Source organism: Apis mellifera, linkage group LG14, assembly GCF_003254395.2.
Source record: "Apis mellifera strain DH4 linkage group LG14, Amel_HAv3.1, whole genome shotgun sequence".
In the NCBI taxonomy this organism is placed as follows: Eukaryota; Metazoa; Arthropoda; class Insecta; order Hymenoptera; family Apidae; genus Apis; species Apis mellifera.
The window spans coordinates 7,967,700-7,990,789 of record NC_037651.1 but is presented as its reverse complement, the minus strand read 5'-3'; the positions used below and the strand labels follow the sequence as shown (position 1 = coordinate 7,990,789).

Here is a 23,090-nt window from a genome sequence, read left to right as displayed (position 1 = left end):
TTATATTTAAATTTTTCCGTTGCGTTTCTGCGATCAATTTAATTCCTCCTGTAACAAAATAATGCTTCTCTCTCTCCCTCCGCGCCGGTTTAGAAACTGCTTTTTAGATTCGTTTTTGTCGAGATCGTTTTTTGCATGCCAACTAAATGAAAATCGCTCGATTAATATAGGAAACGAACCGTGTAATTGCAATGTTTTTTTTCAAACGTATATATAGATACATTCCTTTATCTTGGAACGAAACGAAACGAAGAATTTTTAATCATACGTGTTAAAAAGTGTTATTCGATCATTATTCCATTATTCTTTTTTACTTGCTCGTTAAATGGCGAATACCACGAGAAGGATCGGTTTTATCGGTCGCATTTATTCGAAAGAACTTCTGATCGATGGTAATCGTTTCGTGTCCGTAAAAAGAAAAAAATCATTGACGGCGAGAGAGAGAGAGAGAGAAACGATTTTTCACTTTTGTTCATTCATATTCCCTCCGTTTCTCTCCCTCCCATAAACTCGATCGATTTCGCGTTATCGTCCAAGTTTCACACCCGCGCCTCTGCTTTAATTCGCCACCGTTGCTCGCCCTATTTTTCACCGCCGACCATCGCACGATTAATCCAGCGTTTGTCTCTGCATATTTCATCGATTTCCCGCAATTGTCACTCTTTTAGGCGAGACTCCGTTGAAACGTTGCACCGATCAAAATTAATCGCGCTATTAATCGGACAATATTTCTTCTTTTTTTTCAAGGAATCGTTTCTACGATTAATTTAACATCTCGATAATCTCTTTCTCTCTCGCCGCGAGTGGAAAGAAAAAAAGATATAGGATCTATAATATGCCCGAATCGAGAATTAATTTGGAATACATCAAAAAGTCAATAATCCTTTTTTAATATTAATTCGATACATTTCGATAATAACTCCTTTGTCGTAAAAAAATTCAATTTTCTTCGATACGCGCGCATCGAGTAAAGAGGGAAATATAACAATCGATCGTAATAATGACGAGAATTAATTCGAGAATTAATTCGAAATTTCAAAGAACGTGGAACGGAGCCGCGTATTGCAAAGTGAAATACTTACGATCGTATTTGCGTAAGAAATCCTTTTTTAAAATTCATTTTAAAATAAACGTTTACGGTAATAATACTCCTTTGTCGCGCAAAAATTCAATTTTCTTCTGCTGTCGAAAATAAGATGAAAATAAAAAGAATAAATATTATGACATCGATTATAATAATTGATCGAATTAATTTCGAAAGTGCATAACCGCGCATCGTTCGTTGCAAGAACATTTGTGAGGAATATTCGCGAAGGAATCCCATTTAAAATTAATTTTAACGATCTTGCTTGAACGAGGCAAAAATTAGACAACAAATTATCGAAATAAATTAGGAATACGATAATAATCGATTGGAAATTTCAAAGTAATGGGGGATAAGATAAACGGCGCGGATCACAGCGAGGAGAAAGACAACTTGTTTCGAGTCGATACGTTGCTCACGGAAGGCTGTTGGAATTTTTTTTCAGATGGAAGCGAAGGGGGAGAGAAAAAGTAATTGCAAAGTGGCGATGATTCCCTACTAACAGAGTGTGGAGAATTAACCGAGTTGTTGAAGTGAGAGCCGCATTAACGTGTTATTAACGTCATGTAACCGACATCGCGAAAGTAAGAAGCATGGAGAAGGTATGCAGGCCTGCCTGGAGTAATCCTCGACCCACCAAGGGTGAGTAAGATCTTCCTTTTTCTTCTTTTTGCCAATCTATCTTATCGCCGCTTTATTTATTTATCGATTAACGCATGCACGCTTTTCTTCCTCTCTTTTTTCTTTCTTCCCTCTCCTGGGGAGGAAGATTTCTCCTCGTCGAGGAGCGCAATCATCTTTCCAGTTCTCCCGGCCAAATTTTTCTTCGAGCAGACACGGATCGATTACGAGTAATAAATTCAAATCCCCGCCGAATCGAAATCGAGATGGAGAGCAAACTTGGAATCGAGTCGACTTGGTTGGATCGAAACAAAATTGAATCGTATAATCCGATCGAGGATAATGAAATCGAAGCTCTCCGCTTTATCGATCGATGACCGATCGAAACGCGAATTTCTTTCTTTTTATTTTGGAGCCACGTGTCGTGTTCCCTTTCTTTCTTTCTTCAATCGTTCCGCGAAAGAAGTTAACGGAAAGGGGAGACGGACACTTTCGGTTTCGTTTTATTTCGCTCGAGAGAGAAGTAAGAACCGGCAACCGGTTGCGGGCCAACGAACCACTTTCTTCGCTCGGGATTCTGTCGCATCGAGACGTGGATATAATTTCATCTGGAAACCGCAATAAGGGGCAACGATAAACTTTCTCGGGGAGGGGGGAAGGTCTCTGTCCCCGATCGAGAGTTAGAATGATCTAAGATTCGCGAATAATCACGAGTGGAATCGATGCGCTCGATGATTTCTCGTATTTCGTATATGAGATAGGACGCAATTGGGACAACGTCGTCCGGTTCTGAACGAGGAAATATCGCGGTAAAAACTGGTTAAATGGCGCGATAAATTAAGACTGGATTCCTGTGAAATCTTATTCGAGCCACTTTTTCACGTTTTGGGGAAAATTAACTCGCCGATGATTTAAGAAATTTTTCTATAATCGAGCATATTATTTTACGGGGGATTCGAAAGGGGAATCGAAATATTTTTTGGAAATTTTGTTCAATTTTTCTTTTAAGATAGGTGGAAAAAATTTTCTTTCTACAGTTTCGAATCGGTATCCGATTTTATTTTACAATCTCGAGAGAAAACACGAGAATATCGTGAAAAACTGGATTCCTAGAAATTTTTTTCTTAAACCGATAAGGAACGACAAGGAACGAGATCCTTGAAAAATTTAAATCGTGGCACGATTTAGAAATTTTTCAAAAATCGATGTATTTTACACAATTTTGAACAAAACGCGAGATATAGATCAAAATGACGATTAATAATTATTTGTAGGTCGAATTACGCTTCGATAACTTTACGCGCAATGGACGAACGAGGCTATAAATTCATTAATCGACACGATTTTGTTCGGTTTATCGCGATTTAATCATTTGACCGGATCCCTATTGTCGTTTCAACAACTTTACGCGTGTACCAATTCAGCTGTGGACATCCCTCGTCAATTTGTTGGGAAGGATGTTCTCGAGAGATCTCGTGTCGTGCGTGGAAATCAAGGAATTCCGAATAAAAGGAATTCCATTCCCGTGGAGTAGGATGCGTTTAAATCCAGCATTCGTCTCGATAATTTACCTTCATTTCGTACAATTTCATTAACGATTTCATACAATTTCCCCCATCTTGCTGCATCTCAACGAAAGCTGAATGGATTTTTGGAACAATATATTCTAATCATCACCGCTTCGTCATTACACCGTTCATTTTGCAACGATGTATCGACGATGTGCTATTCCGCTCATTGCCTCATCAACGATGCAACGATGACGCGGTTGTTTGGAATATATTGCGGTCGATGGAAAATTTTCTTCAATCTCGTTATCGGACAATTTCTCTGTTTTGCGCGAAAATATACATATATATATATATATATATATATATATATATATATATATATATATATATATATATATATATATATATATATATATATATATTCGACGAAAAAGTGGATTTCTTTTCTCTTGCATCTTCTCGGTTCGAAAACAAGATTCTCGCGAGGCGTTTGTTTTGCAGTTTCTTACAGCGCGTGGCTTACGGCTTTTCCATCCATTCCAATATTTTTTTCGCATTCCTGTCTGGCTGTCGACGTTTCTCCGCTCGTTCTCTCACGTTCCAACCGCGTGTTTGCACGTCCCCACGGTTTTCACCGAACCTCCTTCCTTCCTTTCTTCCTTCCTCCTCGTCTCGTTTCTTTTCTTTCCCTTCTCCTAGAGAGTCGCTTAACTCTCTCTCCACTAATGAGCGCGCTTCCTTCGTCGAAATTGAATATACTCCACGTCGACCAAGAGTTATGCTATCGGTTTATTCGTCTCGATGAAAGGGGAGTGAAACGTGGCTCTGCTCCGCCAAAGTGGACGGAGGGGGTGCTCTGTTTTAGCGGCATAGATGACCAGGAGAGTAGAGGGGGAGAGATTTATGCAGATTCGTTGGTTACGAGCGTTTGCAATTTACATGCGACGCATGGCCCGTTAATGCTTATCTCGGACGGTTATCGCGCGTGAGACTTTCATTAGGCGTCAAAGAAAAATTATTTTTCTTCTTTTTTTTTTATCGAGTTTTATCAAGTTTCGTCCCTTATCCTTCAGGGTCGAGCGTGATTCGGTTCGTGAAACGTTTGAAATTCGTGGTTCGAGAATAAAATAAAAGCGTGAATACGAAATTATGGGATTTTATATATATATGAAATTGGGTTGAAATTCGTTCTCAATTTTCAGCGAAATTTTTCCAACGGGATTAAAGTGAAAATTTTCAGCTCGAGTTTTTCGTCCCGATAAAGAAGTCCCGTGAAAAACGCGAGAGGATTGGATCTCCCTTCTCTTCAATTTTTTTCCCAACACGTTACGTAACGCGGCGCTCGTTTTATTCTGCATTCAAGGTTGCCCAATGCCGCGTCATTACCAAGCTGTTTACCAATTGTTTACGCAAACGTATTCGCGTTAAAACTCGAAGAATAGATGCAATTAATGTAAACGCGCCATTAAAATAATAATAACGGTTAACGCGTCCGAATATATCTTTCCAACTCGTCGAATAAATTCCTTCCACGCACACAGACGTGGTAGCAGATAAATCGTATAAATTAAACCATCGGCAAAAATGAAATTTATATTTATATTTCTTTTTCTTTCGAAGGAAGCCTTCAAGATTCTCTGTTCCAATTTCCCAAAAATTTCTCAACAAATTATTGATATTCTATTTCTCGCAGTTTTAAAAACCAACTAACCAGTTCTATCGAGAGGAAACGCGGATGGACTTTGCCCCAATTACAGAGTCTTAGATTATGAAATCTTGGCGTGGAAATCGCGATGACCGTCGGTCCAACAATTGTTTCGACGAATCCTCGAGGAAGATCTAAATTTTGGGAAAAGATTCTCGATCGATCCTCCTCATCACGATCTCTCTCTGGAAAAGAAAGGAAAAGCGAACGGATTCCCGGCGAATTTATTCCATGAAAATTTAATGGAGAAGGGAGGGAGTTTTCGTCGCGTGTTTCTCTCCTTATTTCGAACGAAGAGCGAGGAAGGTAACCCGGCTCGCGGCTGGCATTTTAAACCGCGATCGGCACGAGGCTCGGTGGTATACCCGCCTTGCATAATCCACGATGCACGTGCCCGTGCATAAGAACGCATAATTTTCCACGCAGAATGCATCCAACCTTCGAGCCTTGTCACTCGGCGACGACCGACGTTCGCCTCAATGGCGCTCGTTGTTTTCGCCAATGCGCTTATCATCGCCACAGCTGCGCCTTTCATCATCTTCGCGCGCCGCCGCACGCTTCCTCGCTCTTCTCTCTCTCTCTCTCTCTCTCTCCTTGTACGTAGTTTCTCGTGGAAGTGGGGAAAAAAAGGAACACATTTTTCACGGATGGAGATAGATAAAAAGGTCAACTTGTTTCTATTTCCTCTCTCTCTTTTTTTTTCCTTTTTTTAATTGGAACGATATGTTTTTCCGCGTATTTCTTATCCGATAGATCGTTTTCGTATGTATTGACCTTTTATATTGATAGTCGAAGGTCGACCAAGATGGAGAAATATATATATACATCTTTATAGACTTTATTTCTCTCAACGTCAAAAATATTCAATAATTATCGATTACGTCGTTTGATTTATGGCTTGGAGTGAAATAAATAATTTTTTTCGAAATTACTCGCTACGAAACTGTATACGATTCTACGATGCCTCGGGTAGAATTACCTCGTGCTGTTATGCATGTGGAACACGAATATATTAAAGTTGCAAGATAATGAATATAGATCGGCATGGAACGCGGGAAAGTCACGCATGAGGGGATAATTCGAATGATCACACGTTAAACGTTACGAGCCTCGTAACGAGCCTTCCGAGATAAATCGTCGTTTCTGATTTTCACATCCGTCCCTGAAGAGAGAAAACACTCTCGTCCCTTGTTCGATCCTCCTCCTCCAAAATTTCCTTCCAGTTCGATCCATTTCACGAAGGATAAGAGCCATCTTTATTATCGGTTTTATTATCGATTAATTTAATTCAACCGAGCGAGAATTTCTTTGGAATTTGGTGCGCTCGCTCGTTCGTCGGCCATTTACATCCCCACCCCGTGCCGTTACAGCGGCCGATCTTTTCGATCGAAGTCACGCTTTATGACCATCCAGCTATCCGAGTTTGACTTTTCTCGGGGATTCAAGGATGCAGAGCCGAGAGATTTGCGTATTCCCGGTCTATTTGTTACGTGGTCACGTACCGTGTAATCGCTTCTCTCCTTCCTCCTCCGCCACCGATCGAGAATCGAACGCTCCGTCACAATTCTTTTTTCTCTCTCTCTTTCTTTCCTTCTTGCGCGAATAGGGACGGGAGGACAACTTTTTTTTCAACTTCTTTATGTGAGAAGGGATATATATATACATATATCTTCTTTTACGAGAAATGGATGGACCGGTTATGGATCGTGGAAACGGAGAGTTCTATCTTTTTCGATTCGAGGGAAAACAAATTTCGGGGATAAGGGATTTTCTTCCAACCTCTTCCAGCGTTTGCTGCAACTTTTATCCTAGGATTAAACGAGGATTCGGATAAATATTTTGAAAAAGTATTTTCAAAATCGGAGAATGATTCGTCGGGATTGAACGCTTTAAGTGAAATTAATCGACTGGGAGGATAATACGGGTTTAGAGAAATAAGAAAAGAAATTGGAATAGGAATTCGTTTCAAATTGGAATTTGTCGGGGGGGATGAGTTTCGAGAAAGGGGGAAAAAATTGGAAAGTAAAATTGGAGATGGAATAACGGTTGGAGGAAAGGAAAGTTTGGCTTGAGAATCGGAGGGAGAGGGGGGGGGGGGATTGTTAACCCGTCGAGTTCGAATTCTTCCGTTTCGGTTCCGTGATCCGCAAATTTGCACCTCGATCCGGTTATTTCCCGCGGGCGGGCCAAAGTCATCACCCTCCTCCTCCTCCTCCTCGTTCTTTGGGAAAAGAGACCTCGTTGGTGTGGACGTCACCCGTTTCGTTGTTTCGCCGCGCACAAGGGGGAATTCTATCAGCCGTGGCGGAAAACCTGTGACTGGAGCCGAAAGATCCTCCTGGAATTTAACCCAGATGCTGTTTTTCCTTCCCTCGCTTCCTCGCTTCCATTTCAATGAGATCCCGTGTCCCGATGGGATTGTATCGCGCCTTTTTTTTTCTCTTCTCTCTCTCCCTCTCTCTCTCTCTTTTCCGCTCCTCCATTGCTCGCGACACTCTTAAGGGATTAGTGCGCGGCTCTCTCCTCCCCTTTGAATCAGAATCTTATCGCGAAAGAAAGAAAAAAAGATTCCTCTTTTTCTCGCATCGTTTCTCCTTCGATGATTCGTTTCCTTCCTTTCGCTCCTCCCTCTTGTTTTCGAGACACGACGAGAACTTTGAAAAGGTGAATGGAAAATGGGGAAAACTCGGCGCGATGCAAAACGTTTCAATATTCGCCATCCGTGAATCGAAATATTCTTGGAGCGAGCAAGGATTATTACGCGTTGGACTCGTAATTGCGAACTTTGGAGAGGAGGAGGGGATGGAGCTAGGCCTGTTTTCGCGAGATGAATCAACTTTGAACGCGTGCAAGACGGAGGAAGGGATAGTAATAACTGTCGAGGAAAAATTATTGAAACGCGTTCACCTTTTACGATCGACTTGGACGCCAAGTTGGATAATTGAAACTCGAAGTAATTTTTACCGGACGAATATTCTCGAGGATGTCGTAGTATTTTTCAACACCGATAAACGCTTTTTACAACTCGATACAGATCGAGAAGAAAGAAGCAAAAGATTTCTCTCTCGATCCCTTTCCCAAACTTCAATTCTCAAGATCGTGAAAAACGTTAGGGAAAGTGGACGATGAAAGATTTCCAACCGACGAGGAAACGTTCTTCGAGAACCATCGATACTTGACGAGACGTAAGAGACATTATGAGATTATTTACATTACTGAACCACGGTCAGAATGGAAGAAAAGGATAATAATAATAATAATAAACTCTATCCTTATATATATAAAGCGTTCCGTAAAAGGCAGAGCAGTTTTTCATTCCATTCGGACGTGTTTGGTTCTTCGTTTTTGTCAATTTCTCTGAATTCTGAACCGCGTGGAATAATAAATTCTTCCCTCCCTCGGAATCGTCTCGTTTCATGTTCTCACGTTTCCCGCGGCGGTTTTGCGATGCGATGCGGTCTCCTCGCCAAGGAAAGAAAACCGAGTTATTTACGCGCGCGTGCACCGTCCTCCGCCGATCGCTCCCCTCCGCCTCCGATCTTGAAAGATCGCGGAGGAGGTGAGCCGTGTCGATCTCCTCGATCGCGTTCCAAACCGGCCACTCGCTTCGATCGTGGAAAGTGAAAATGTCGCGTGGTTACGAAAAATCGAGAAACTAGTTGTTCCATTGAAAGTAAATAAACGAAAATTGGAATTGTGGATTATTATTAATAATTCTCTCTCTCTCTCTCTCTCTCTCTCTCTCACTTTCTCTCTCTCTCTCTCTTACTCACTTTTGAGTTTCGTTTTTTAGAATTGTAATTTCGTAGAATTGTAATCACGTGGGTGGCCGAGGAGATGATGATGATGACGAGCCTGGAAGGATGATTTAGCAAGTTGAGAATTTATTATTACGCTATGCGGATACGCATGCGCGGAATTGATGGTACTACGGATTTGACGAATGGGAGAAACGTGGGGCAGTAACGGTGGTGTCACGACGTCTTAATACGTACCGATAGAAATAGAAATTACGTTGGATACACTACGAGGCTGCGTAGTGACGCGTTTTATAATATTACCTTGCGCCGCGTTTTATGGTGTCGAGTTCCTATACCGCTATTCCTCGCGCTTTGTAATCACCACGGTACCATACCGCGTTTTATAACGTTGCTTTTGGAAAAGAGTGAGAGAGAGATTTATCTTGCCTCGTCGGATGACAGGAAAAGTTATTACTTTTCGGAACGATTTAATAGAGGGAGATCGGAACCCGGAAAATTTGACGACGAACGTTTCGATAATTCTTGAAAATTCGAGCTCGAAGGATCGTTACGTTTTTCCCTGGAATTTCGTTTACATTCGAGCGAATTTCGAAGCGATCTGCACAAGTTTTATCCTCGACACAAGCCAGTCTTTATTTCAACTTATCGAAGTGAATTTTCGAAGAAATTTATTAGTAAAGCTTGTTCCACGAGATCTTAATTATCGAACGTATCTTTCCTAGAACTCTTCTCGTCCCGCTTCGCGAAATCAGATCTAAAATAAATAAAGTTCCAGTTTCCCCTAGATAATCCCCTAGATTCGAGGAATTAATCATCGCGGACAATCGATATTCCCCCATCCTCGACTCGCGAGACAGTGAGAAAGAGAGAGAGACTTATTCTCTACGAGTTTTCGAGAAGGAAGAATTTCACCGTGGCCTTGGCGTGGAAGAAGCCTCCTCTCTCGTTTCTCAATTACACTCCTCCGGTCCAGAGATGGAATTAAGCGGGGAAAATTTGTGTCTGTTTCCACTGAACGCGAAAGAAGGCCCCTATCTCTGCGGAGCAGCACGTTCCAAGCTGCAATTTAGGACTCTCGCGACAACACCCCCGTTTTAATCGTCTCCTCTCGTTTCTCTCCTCCCTATCTGTCTCCCCTCCTCCGTGTCGCGAAAAATTTTTCCAATATTATCAACTTTCTCTAAAAAAAGCTTGTCGAATTTCGATCGAGTCGACCTCTCTTTCGGTATATTTTATACAGGTTGAATTTTTATTACGAGTTGAAGAAAAAAAAATACATATGTTTAGCCTGCTTAAAAATGAGCGATGTGCTGGAATCATGGAATAAATAATAACGGTATTCTCACTCATGCGGGAAGAATTTTGAAATTCGATTGGGAACAGATTCTCTAAAAAAAGCTTGTCGAATTTCGATCGAGTCGGCCTCTCTTTCGGTATATTTTATACAGGTTGACCCTGTGAATTTTTATTACGAGTTGAAGAAAAAAAATATATATGTTTAGCCTGCTTAAAAATGAGCGATGTGCTGGAATCATGGAATAAATAATAACGGTATCCTCACTCATGCGGGAACACGTAGAATTTTGAAATTCGATTGGGAACAGAGGTAATTAAATATCGCGTGTGCACACTTTGGAATTGGCGTATATATATTCTGGGAATGGAAGATAGCTTCGGATATGTTTCCCCTTCTTCTCGGTTATTTCGACGGAAATTTAGTCATTCTTTAATCTATGGCTATCGCGGTGGCCCCCGTCTTTCGACCTCTCGAGTTTTATTAGTAGTAAGAGATATTCTCCTCCTCCGCTTATATATATATTTGGTTGGAAAGAAGAGTTGTTGAGGTTTGAACTATTAAATTCACGTATCTCTATCTAGCTGAAACAAAACTTTATCGATCGAAATAAAAATCATTGCAATCAATGCACTTTTGGCAAACGAGAATAAGAAATAGGAAAATTATTCTTAACCTGCTCCTCCTCCCTGTGAGAAATCAGGAAAAGTGAAAATAAAATTAATGTCCACATTTTCATAGAAATGCACTTTTAAAATTATATACAAAGTCGATAACGAAAATCTTAAAATAGTGCATTCAAAATAAGAAAAATCGTAAGAAATTTCTTTCCAATCCAATATTTTTTTTTCATCAATGAATATACCTTTGAATATATAAATTTTAGTAGGATCATAGAAACATGGTCTCGTTTTCAATTGTATGCTACAGTTTGTATCAGTATTTCCGATTTCCTAGTTGCAACGATGTCGATGTCTTATTTTATATATATATATATCTGAGATAAAAAGGGGTGTAATCAGGGCGCGCTGATGTAGCTAAACTAATTCGATGCAACGCGAGATGTTGAGATTTCACGGCGGCACTCTCGATTCTCGGGCAATCAACGGATGAACGCAGCCGAGCCTCTGTTTAATAAGTGGCTGCCGAGTAATTGTATCATTGCTTCCTGTCATTAATTCGATTGTGCAAGGGCAGACTTTGCAGCGAGTTTCCGCCGAGCTCGAATTAAGTGTCGCTCCAACGAGTTTCTTTATCGTGAAACTCTCTCTCTCTCTCTCTTTCTCGTTCAATTTTCAACTCGCGTATCACGTTCATCTCGAATTGAAAATATTTAAAAATCTTGAGAGAAAGAAGAAGAAAAAGGAGATACGTTCTTTTATTTTTAAAAATCTTCAGGAAAAGTTAGTTCAATGAAGATTTTAGATTCTTCTTTTTTTTCTCTCCTTTTCTCAAATTCACAGTGGAACTTTGAAATTTTGTAAACGTAGCGATTACTCGAACTCTGACTCGAGCTCTTATCGTTTTTCCGATGATAATACGGTTAAAAATATCCGTATCTACGGAATAAGCGAAAAGTTGATTCATTCGAGCAGTGGTTAATAATCGACAGTGTTAATATTGTACCAAATTATTCGAAGAAAAATATCATACACCGTTCGGTCGATCGAGAAACACAGAACACGTTGATCGATTACGCGAAATCGAATATTCATTTCAGCCTCTTTTAAATCCGAGTAAACAGAAAAATAGATCTCTCGAAATATCAAAGAAACTTGACTATTCCTCCAACTTATTCCGTATAATCGTGGAACAAAGTTGAATCTCTCTGTCTCGCGCCTCCTGATCGCTCGAGAAGAAGAGGGGAGAATGCTCCCTCTTCGTGATTATCGAGCGCGATCCCACGAGGCCGGCCTTGAATTACCACCGAATCGATGATACGGTTAAAAAGCGATATTCATCGCCCCAGCGGAGGAGTTTGGCCAAGGACGGGCTCCGAAATTGCTCTAAATACGTAACGATCTGTCCGGGATTATCTGGAATTATCCGTGGGAAGTGGTTGGAAAACGTCGCCGGGCGCAACCTGGGACCCGATTAAATGGCTCACGCACGTATCGAGAGGAGTATCGGAGTTACTTGCGATCGAAATCGTCGCTTATTTCGGGAGAAGAATTTTCAAAAGGATGGAAATTGAAAATTTTTCATTGTGCAATGAAATTTGCAAATGTAATATTTTGTTGAGTGATAATTGTGCGAGATAGATAGGTAGATCGATATCGAAATAATTTCAAATCTTAGACGATTGTTGCAACTTGGCGAATGAAAATAATGGCGATTTTTACGAATAATAAAATTCAAAATTTCAGAAAGATGGAAATTGAAAATTTTTCATTCTACAATGAAATTTGCAAATTATAATAATAATAATAATATATAATATTTTGCGTTTGAATTGAGTGATAATTGTGCGAGATAGATAGGTAAATCGATATCGAAATTTCAAATCTTGGACGATTGTTGTAACTTGGCGAGTGAAAATAATGGCGATTTTTACGAATAATAAAATTCGAAATTCAAAAGGGTGGAAATTGAAAATTTTTTATTCTGCAATGAAATTTGCAAGTGTAATATTTTGTTCGAATTGATAATTGTGCGAGATAGATAGGTAGATCGATATCGAAATAATTTCAAATCTTGGACGATTGTTGTAACTTGGCGAGTGAAAATAATGGCGATTTTTACGAATAATGAAATTAAAAATTCCAGAAGGGTGGAAATTGAAAATTTTTCATTCTGCAATGAAATTTGCAAGTGTAATATTTTATCTTCGAATTAAGTGATAATTGTGCGAGATAGATAGGTAGATCGATATCGAAATAATTTCAAATCTTGGACGATTGTTGTAACTTGGCGAGTGAAAATAATGGCGATTTTTACGAATAATAAAATTGCAGCTCTTCCATTATAATGGAAACGAAGCGTGTCGAGAAAGCGAAGATTGCATCCGAAGGGAGGATAGACAGTCCTAGTAAAGGACACCCCCCTTGCCGCTTGTTTCCATCAGCATAAAATATAGAGTAATTTTTTTGTCGACGGAAAATGTGTTTAAAGAGACGAAACAATTTTTCCTAGCAATTTTTCTTTTTTCAGAATTTATTATTTTGTATTTCGAACATTTCGATAATTTCATTAAAAAATAAATAATTAAAAGAATAGTTTATAGAATAAGCCACTAGATACGAAAGCTAGGAATCGATCGAGACGCGTTATTCGTTTTATTTAGCGCGCAGATAAAGTGTAGGCAGAGAGAGAGAGAGAGAGAGAGAGAGAGAGAGAGAGAGAGAGAGAGAGAGAGAGAGAGAGAGAGAGAGAGAAGGGAAAAGAGAGATGGTAAACGGTGGCGCTTGTCAGGATGCACTTTGAAGCGATGAAAAGTTGGGAGTGAAAAGCGAAGCAACAGTTGATGCCTCGTTTAATTAGTTTCTCTTTCCGCGTTCGAGCTCCCACGTGACTTCCCGTATTCCAACCGTGGAACCATGTTTTTCGTTCCAGCTAATACGCGCTCGCCATTTGTATTTTTAACAAATTTTTCTTCCACCGTACAGTCCACTATATATATACATACATATATATATCGATACGATGCTTTCAAAACGTTAACGTTTAGCGTATAGTTTCGACTGTGACTCGAAAAATTGGCGGGTGATTACACGGGTGGAATTCGAGCGTGATTTGGCACTTGGTTGCGTCACTTGCGTCAGAACGATCATACGCGAGAACAATTTTAGACGAAGTGATATTTACCCGGTTTAAAACGCAACTGACCAAACCGAAACTTACGTCAACGTCGAGTACTTGCGTCTACTTTTCCTCCCCATTTATTCTTGGAATTCAATTCAATTCGTTGAGAAATTCGAGTGAGAAATAAATAAAGTATTCTCTATTCCTTTTTTTCCTCCTCTCTCTATTTTTCTTACTTAAGAAAATCTCCTCGAGCATTGATCATTCCGATCGCGAGAATCGTTGCTCGAGGATCTTCGCATCGAAAACCGTGGTCGCGTGTTCACGAGGCATCGGGTGTCGCGTGACGATTTATCGACGGAATCGAACAAGAGCGAGCCTCGAACGACTCGATCGATAAATTAATCGTTCGTTACTCCGTCGTTTAAAGTAAATTTAAAATCGGAAACACGATCGGTATTACTTGGAATCGGGAGGGTATACGTTTATTATACAGCAGTGGGTTAAAATTAAATCTGGGAAAAAACGTGGAAGAGGGACGAAAAAGAAACGTGATGTTTGTTGTGCGTGCGCTCAGGTTTCCCCCTCCTCTCTCCTAGGTTTCTTCTTTCTTTTTTTTTCAATTCCGCATCCTCTCGATTATCCACTCTCTTTTTTTTTTTTTTTTTTTTTTTTCGTTGAATTACGCTCTCTCGTCAAAGTTTGAAGTAGCGGTGGTGCGGCCAACGCGATTCCGTTCCGTGCAAAATATCGCGTGACGCGCCGCCAGTATTGTATTATGTAATTTCGAAGCTTAATATTAGGCTTCGATGAATAGCATTGCACAGCGATACGTTTAACATTCCGTGTATCCATAAACCCGTAAGTAATTTTAAAATACCTCCCGTATAGCGATGTTTATCAACGCTATATTTAACAATTCAACGAATATTGGGCGGTATAGATGCTGTGTTTTACAGTAATCACGTTTCGTAATACTATAGCATGCACTCTAGCATACTGCATTAGTGGCGCATAGTGCTCGATTAATATTACACACATATATATTTCATATATATGCGCTTTCGATAACCGTATACGATTCATTGATATTTTCATAAAGTTCCAAGAGTCTCTTTTCATTTTTCGAAATACTACTATCTTTCTTTATCGATGGACTCCTCTTATTCCCTCGTCTCTTGCAATAGATTTTTCTTTTCATATTTCTCGAGAGTTTCGAAAAATCGTAATCACCTTTGTACTTTCGAAAATGGTGTTTCGATCACCGTTCCTATTCGATTTTATATTATTTTAATACACGCGCTCGAGGCAAATATACGCGCGTGAAAACTCGTTCGCTCGTGCCCGCCTTTCCCGTGTCACGGACGGATTTACGTTTCTCGGGGAAAAAACGACGCGTCGATAAATAAGGCGTGCCTCGAACAAGCGTCCTCGCGATATTCCGGAAGCGGGCAAAAAGAGGCTACCACACAGCGTAGAGTAGCCTCCTTCTTCTCTCCTTTCGTCCTCCAACTTGCTACTCGATGAAAAAATCGACGAGAAACCTCATCGAGGTTTTTCGAAAATCGTGACGGGAGATTTCTCGAGAAAAAGTTGCATCACCGAGAGAAATGGAGTTAAACGAACGGGGGTAAACGTATACACCCGTTTCAAACGGTATAATTATGACAAGAATACGAGAAATTCCGCGTGTAATTGGAATATATAAGAAACGTGATGAAGGAGAAAGAGGTAAGAAAGAAAAAGAATATTATAACTCGTTTGAAAAATCCAAGTATTTTTCTCAACTTCTTTGCTCTTAATTTAACTTGGCACAATCGTTATATTTCGCATGAAAAATAATTTGATACTAAAAATCATACGGTAGAGTATACGATAAAAGGATCAGATTATTTTCGTATACATCAATTCGATGAAAATGAAATACAAGATCGAATGCTTTTTATTTATAACCGCGAGAACGAGTTTTCTTTCTCAACATTCCTTGCGTAATCTCTCGTCAATTATGACACGCACATCATCGATCCATCATATAAATACGTAGATATCACACGATCGATCCGTTTGATCGTGACTTTCCCCTAAAAGTGAGAAGAAAATCGGAAGCGATCTTGCAAGCGAAGCTAAACACGAAGAGTATGTATGTGTGGAATTGCTCGAGTTAACGAGCTAACTCGCTGTTCACGGCTTGAAACTTGTCCACGATATGGAAGTCTCTCGTAAGAAGTCTCTGGTTAATTGCAGGTGTCGGGGATGAAGACTCGGATGGTCGCCGCCTCCCCGAGAAACGTTTATCCCGTCGTGTATCGCGCGCAATAAAAGCTCGATCGACACGTCGAGCGTGTGCACAGCGAGGAGGAGCGCGCCTCTTTTTATCCCTCCCTGTCGAATAATAAATATTTATAAGAATCGCTTTCTTCTCACTCGAACGAGTTCTGGGTGTTTATCTTTCAGGTCGATTGTTCAATCTCCATAGTTTTTGTTCTCGAAAGAAGGGATTGTTCGGGGGAGAAGAAGCACGCGTTTTATTTATCCGTTTCTTTTTTTAACGACTCGGAAGGCTTCTCAATGAAAATGAAGTAGTCTACGGAAAGAAATATTTCGTACAATTTCGCGTATATTCTCGGTTATTCTATATTCATCGCCAAGAATGACTATCCGTCAAAATATTTCCAACGATCATCTCTCTTCCACCACCTCGAAATTCTATTTTTACCCGGCAATCTCTCTCACTCCAATCCGTATATAACACGTATACATATATATATATACATTTTCGATAGGATTTTCTTGAAAATTTTCGAAATTTCATCGAGGTTAAATTCCGGATCGGAAATTAAATCACGTATTGCAAATTGGATGGAATAAATTAGAACAGATCTGGTTGAGGCGAAAGTTTGTTAGAATGTACAGAGAATATACAGGAGGAGGAGAGGGGGTCGATTAATAGAGTGGACGTGGCGACGTTGATCAACCTCTGCCAGGTTTCATTTCGTTTCTCGATTGAATTGTGATAGAACATCGTACGGGATCGTAATTTGATACATTGGCGCATTAACAATTATAAACATTGCTCGTTTAACGACGCGTTTAATTAATGGAGATGGGTGTAATGACGTGATTCCTCGATCGAATTTTACCCTCCCCCACCCCGCACGTTAGAAATGTTTTCTTCCTCGATGAATAATGGTCGGCTTTATTGTTTCCCCGTTGCCCCAATTTGCATTTCGCCCTATTTTCTCATTATCTCGATCGTAAATGCGAATTTTATGGAATTCTCGATGAACGAAACTCGGCTCGATATTATTGAAACGATTCCTTATCCGATCCGTGCACGAACATTTTTCACGGATTCAAATTATTGTCATTAACGACATTATAGCCGCGAGAAATCGTCGGCTCGTTTTCGAAAATAAAAATAAAAATCGGAACAAACTTGTTCTCTGTTTCAAAGTATACTCCTCTTTCTGCGAAACATCGAATCGATTGTATCTCGACGACTAAAAGAAACGAACATTTTAAACGACTCAATTCGATAAAATATTCCAGAGATCGGACGCTAGGAGATAGATTCACAGGAAATGAAATCGAAAAAAGCAAAAATTGAAAGATTCGAAGAATTAGAATTCGAAGAATGCGATTTTGAATGATCGACAATTGTTGATAATGGAATCCAAAAGAACAAAAATCCAAAGATTCAGAAAAAGATCGAAGGAATTAGATGCAAAAGAAACTCGCAGAGATGCAAAAAGATGCGGAAGGGTTAAACAACGATAAAGGAGAGTTTAAAAAATTTAAGAGAGAAAGAGGGAGGGAGGGGAGAAAAAGGGTGGATAAAAGCGTTAAAATCGGTTTTTATGGGAGGTATTTTCGTCAGCGTGGGCGACTTTTCACCGCCCCGTCGGTCTCTCCGATGTTATTTATATTTATTAGACATTTACGAGCGGTCGGTGTGCACGAGCGCCACGGCCGATTTCGAGATCACGTCACAAACGTTCTCATTTTCCGACCGGTGTACTTGTCAACCTGCTATTAGCGTGCCGACTATTCTTGGCACCGGTCCTCCCGTCCCCGTCCCAAAATAATTCTCAACACGATGCGGAAAGCCACGCAACGCGCATCGAAACACCGATCATCGTGTTCTAAGGCTGGCATTCGAACTTGATACTATCGAGATCCGCCTCTCCCTAAATTTTCTCTCGCTTATATCACGATGCACATGCTCGTGCACACTTGCCAGCCAATTTGATTTTGCACACCTAAGGAAACGTGTAATTCAATCCTTTCCAATATTCTCCTCCTATTCTCCTCCTCCTCTTCCTCCTTCTCGCATCTCGTTTTTATCGTTTATTTATCGTAGCGATGCCAGAATGGAACGCGCGAATAAAAATGTTTTTATCGTAGTCCGCGGATGTTTATTCATTATTCATGCAAACATTAAATCTATGCAAAGATCACGCCATATGCAAAAAAAAAAAGAAAAAAGCACGAAATATGTTGAAGCATCATTTCGTATGCTGATTATGATAATCGATGAAGAAGTAAGAAGCCAAGCCCGCGTTTAATTCTTCAATTATCGTCTCCGCAATAATTTTATTTTGAATTCATTCGACACTTCGACCTCTGATTACGCTTTTAAAATCAGAGATCTTACTCGAGGTTAAAATATTTATATATATATATATATGGAAAACAATCGTTATCGTCCGCGATTCGAAAAGAAAATGCGCGAAAATGATTTTAATATTCGCTTGCACAATGTTGCTTAGAAACGAACGTTTCCAAGGTTCTTTCCTCCGTACATATCCGGTTGTATTTTGTCGATTCGATGATAAATTAATCAATTGACAATGATAATTCTTTTCGAAATTTTCCTCGACGTTTCGGCGAATATTATTTTTCGTTTTTCCTTTCTCTTTTTTCTCGCCGCGGTTTATTTCGCCGCCCAAGTTTTAATCGAAATTGCGCGGATCTAACTTGAGTAATCGAATCGTAAAATATTCCCGGTATACACGGGATATGTTAGGCGGGAGACGAAGGGACGGGTTCCGTAATTGAATCGGCAACAAATCCGGGCGCGGAATTCTGGCCCGCGGCTTTGAATGAACCGAGTCGCTAATTTAGCAAAATCAGATAATCAAATTGAAATCGCGGCTCAATAAGATTACATCCAATTAACGGGGGGGTGAGGAAGGGGTGAGGTTCTTAATCAAATGGAGACCCCCGGGGTGGATAACGTTTAACTACCGAAACTACCGTCTTTCCGGCAGGGGTGGGGAGGGGGAAGAGTTGTAAGGACCCGCGAAAACGGATGTGGATGACGTTTAATCAAAAATTTCGCGACCGGGACGAGTCGTGAGCGCCGTGTAAATTTGCCGGAGCGCAAAATTGTATTTGCAATTGTGCCCAACAAAAACGTAACTTTGCAACAGTTTTCCCGGCTTCAACTTTCATTTCGCTCTTCCTCCCCTTTTCCTCCGCGTTTCATTTCCACGTTTCTCTTCTCTGTGTGTGATCCCGCAACGCTATCTTTTACGCTTCTCTTCTTTTTCTTCTTTTTTTTTTCCTTCCCTTTCCATACGAATAATTAACGTAGTTCGCCTTTGCTCGAAAATTGATCTCCCGATCTTCGATTTCGGCGCGTTTTAATTCGTTTTTAACGCGATTGAATCGATTGTTTCTTTTCCTTTCTTTCTTTCTTCAATCTTTGAATCGTAATCTTTGGAAAGCGACGTCGAAAATGAAGAGGTGAAAGGGAAAAGAGATACGGAAAAAGAGATTGAAGTACGATTATTATGTAAAAAGGCGGTTGGACGGTTTTCGTGAAATCGATTGACTGATCAATTTTGGCGTGAATTTAAGAATATTGGCGGATATTTTAAAAAGGGGATAAAAGAATTTTTATGTAATTGTAATTTGATAATTAAAATATGGATAAAAGATTATTATTTGCAATATTTCATAAAGGATGAAATATTGTTCAATTAATAAAAATAAGCGAGATAGTAACCGTAACGACGCAATTCCACAGTTCCTAATCACACATACACGCGCACGCATCGTGCGAAAATACGTCGCGCACGATCGCCAACTCATCGTCAACTCGCTGATAACAAGTTGCGATCTATGGTCATCGCGCATCTCTCTTTCTCTCTCTCGCTCAAATGGCGCGAGAGCGAGGTGGAGGCACGAGGAAAACGGGTCGAAATCTGAAAATTCTGAGCTAAAAAGATATTATTGGAATATTTAAATATTCTTTGACTGAAAAAAAATCCAATTTTATCTCTAGCTAATGATTCGACACGAAATACGAAAATTTTGTATCGATAGATGTCGAGCGAAAGCATTTAAAAACGAACGAAAAATTTATTTACGAAGAAAAGAAAAGGAAACTAAGATTGAAATAAAATTAATCGACTCTAAGTTAAACATTAATTTAAAAACCTCGGACGATTCCTTCGTCAAAGCATATATTGCACGCTGGAAAATAAGGAGAGAAAAATTATTGCTTTGAAATCTATCCATCACGAAGAAATATCCTCTTGCACGATAAAAATTTCGAACGATGTCATAAAATAATTAAATCGTTCAAAAAAAAAAAATTTGTAACGAAATGGAATGAAATAATAAAAAACTTTCGAATAAGTATTAAAAAAAAAACGCGATCTGCAAAACTAAAAATAAAATAAAACGCAGAAAATGTGTACTACCCGCGATCGCTATGCTCGTTGCAAAATATCTACGAATAGAATCAATCGCTCGTGTCGATTTTTCGTTCTACGACATGATCGAGCGACCGGTGGAACAAGAATGCATGCCATTGGATGCGAGGATCATTACGATTGATCGCTGCTACGGCTCATTAACAAGCCACAGCCAAGGCTATTCTCGTGCAAGGATGTGGAAGGGTAAATCGTCTTGTCCTCTCGACAGAAGCACCGATATTCAATGCGCCAAGATTTAAAAAAAAAAAAAGGAACTATTAATACGATTTAAAATATGATCGGGATGGAAACACTGATCCTAATTATTCATTGAAGGATTCGATAGAAGTTTTACGAAGCCAAGCAGGGATTAAAATTGATATTAATGAGGGAGGGGATGGAAAAAGAAATATCGTTTGTATTTTCCTTCTTTTTTTGAACGTTCGTTTCAAAGAAAATGTTGTTATTTAAAAACGTATCTTTTATATTCCGAAATGTAACGAATATGAAATAATTACATTTCGTGATTCCTGTTAATAATTTAGACAATAATTTTCAACGAATTATCGTTAAATGGTTGAAATTGCTTGCAATATATAAAAAATCTTGTTAAATATGTACGTAAAATATAAAAAGAGGAATTGTTCGAAACGCGTTAAAAATGGGAATCAAGTGTAGTTTATTGTTATCGTTTTCTAAAAATTAATGTAATGCTTTATGATGTGATATTTGTAATAAATTCTATGAAATACAATTAAATTTTAACGAAATTTTTCTAGTTTAATAATTTTAATCATATAATATGAAAGCGATGCCAATTACCAGATCTCACCAAGCGAGAAAGTGACTACGTCGAGATCCATATATATATATATATACGTATATATACGTGCAAAGAATAAAATTTAAAAAAATTATTAAATTTAATTTAACATAAGAAAAAAATTTGAATAAATTTTAAATTTCAAACAAGTTGAAAACAATAATTTAAAAATATGAAATGATAATTTAATTATACGTAAATAATTAAATTTACAAGTGAATGAGTGAGTATATAAATCGATGATTAAAAAAATAAATTGACAAAATAATTGATAATTCAATTCTTATAACGATAACCAGTATCGTTTGATAATTATAATTAAAAAAAATAAGATAAGGATACAAATTTATTTCAATATTGGAAAAAATTCAAATCCAATAATATAAAGAAATATTCCAGAGAAATAAACTGACAATTGAATCGTTGGAAGGAACGATAGCCAACGTCTATTAACAAATATTATAAGTGAAAAATAAAAAAAAGAAAGAAAATTCATTTCAATATTGGAAAAAATTGGGGTCCAATAATACAAAGAAATATTGTAAAAATAGGCTGATAATTCAATTGTTAAAACGATAAAAATGGTCAGTGCCCATTAACGGAATTAATAATTAAAAAATAAGAAGATAAAAATTTATTTCGATATTGGAAAAAGTCGAGGTTGGATAATGTATAAAAATAGTGAAAGAAAATAATAAAGAAAAGAAAAATTATAATCGAATAGCCAATGTCCATATAAGATTATCTATATTACACTGTTGCGATAAAAGAATAATACGTTAAAATATTATAAGATCAAGTGTCACGATTAAAAATTGCTACCTGTCTAACTAAAAATATTTCGATGCGTCTCGTGTAAGAGTTCAATAACGAATGATACAAAGGTGAACGATCGAGCTCTTAACCGGGATTAACATTGCGCGAGTTCGTAGTCGTACTTTATCCCCTCTCCTTCGAATAAATTTTCTGTCGTTATTTCCTAAATATTTAACAATTTTTTTTAATTTTCATCGTTAATTAATGCCTTTTATAACAATTTTTTAATAACGGAAAATATATAAATAATTTGTACACATTTTTACGCGCGAAAATTGCATTTATATTTCCATCGCATTAATTTCAAATATTAATATCAATTATAAATGCGATTTTTCGACTAGAATAATAAATTTTGCATAAACGAAGTCGTTTGTAGTAATGCTATTTTAATTTATGTATATATACATATATCATTTATAATTTAAATTTCGCGACGAGCAGAGTCTTTTTTTGGAATCTCCGTGGACGTTGTTATTTTAATAGAAAGGGATCGTTATTTTTTAATGGAAAATGGATAATGACCATCTAAATTTTGTGAAAAAAAAGAATATACTTTACGAGAGACCAATTTTTTTTCTATTTAACTCGTGATAGTAACATTAGAGTATTTTTTTCACGAGGTTCTTTTTATGTATCTACGATCGATTTGTCGAAGTAATTATTCAGTTATTAATTTACAAGTTTTTTGCGATGAAATCATTAAACGATCAAATTAGAATTTTTAGAAGGACATTTTTAATCAATTGATCAATTTGTCCCAATTTGGAATGTTTTTCTCCCTTAAAAACTATATTTTATATTCTTTTTTTTTAATCTTACTTCCTACGTAATTCGTTCAATATTTCTCTTCGAGCTCGCTTGTTTATTGTTTACAAATTTTTCACCTCTTTTTTTTGTTACTTTTTAATATCCTATAATTTTGCGTCACACTCTTGTCCCCTTAAAAAAAAAGAAAAAAGAAAAAAAAAGAACATATTAATCGGAATATTATTAATTTTACGAAAGGTAGGGGAAAATATTCCAATTT

At 38.4% G+C, this 23,090-nt stretch overlaps 1 protein-coding gene across 3 annotated transcripts in view; it reads left to right on the top strand.

Annotated features, from left to right (window-relative positions):
* LOC726697 (coiled-coil domain-containing protein 137) overlaps positions 1 to 23,090 on the top strand; it is a 58,530-nt gene that overhangs the window by 26,707 nt on the left and 8,733 nt on the right. For 2 of the 3 annotated variants that reach the window (XR_003306092.1, XR_003306093.1), the window contains exon 6: positions 1,530 to 1,726. The exons of the other annotated variant lie outside the window; for it this stretch is intronic. The gene's annotated coding sequence lies outside the window, so the exon portion shown is untranslated. The remainder of the gene's footprint in view (positions 1 to 1,529; positions 1,727 to 23,090) is intronic. 3 annotated transcript variants of the gene reach the window in all.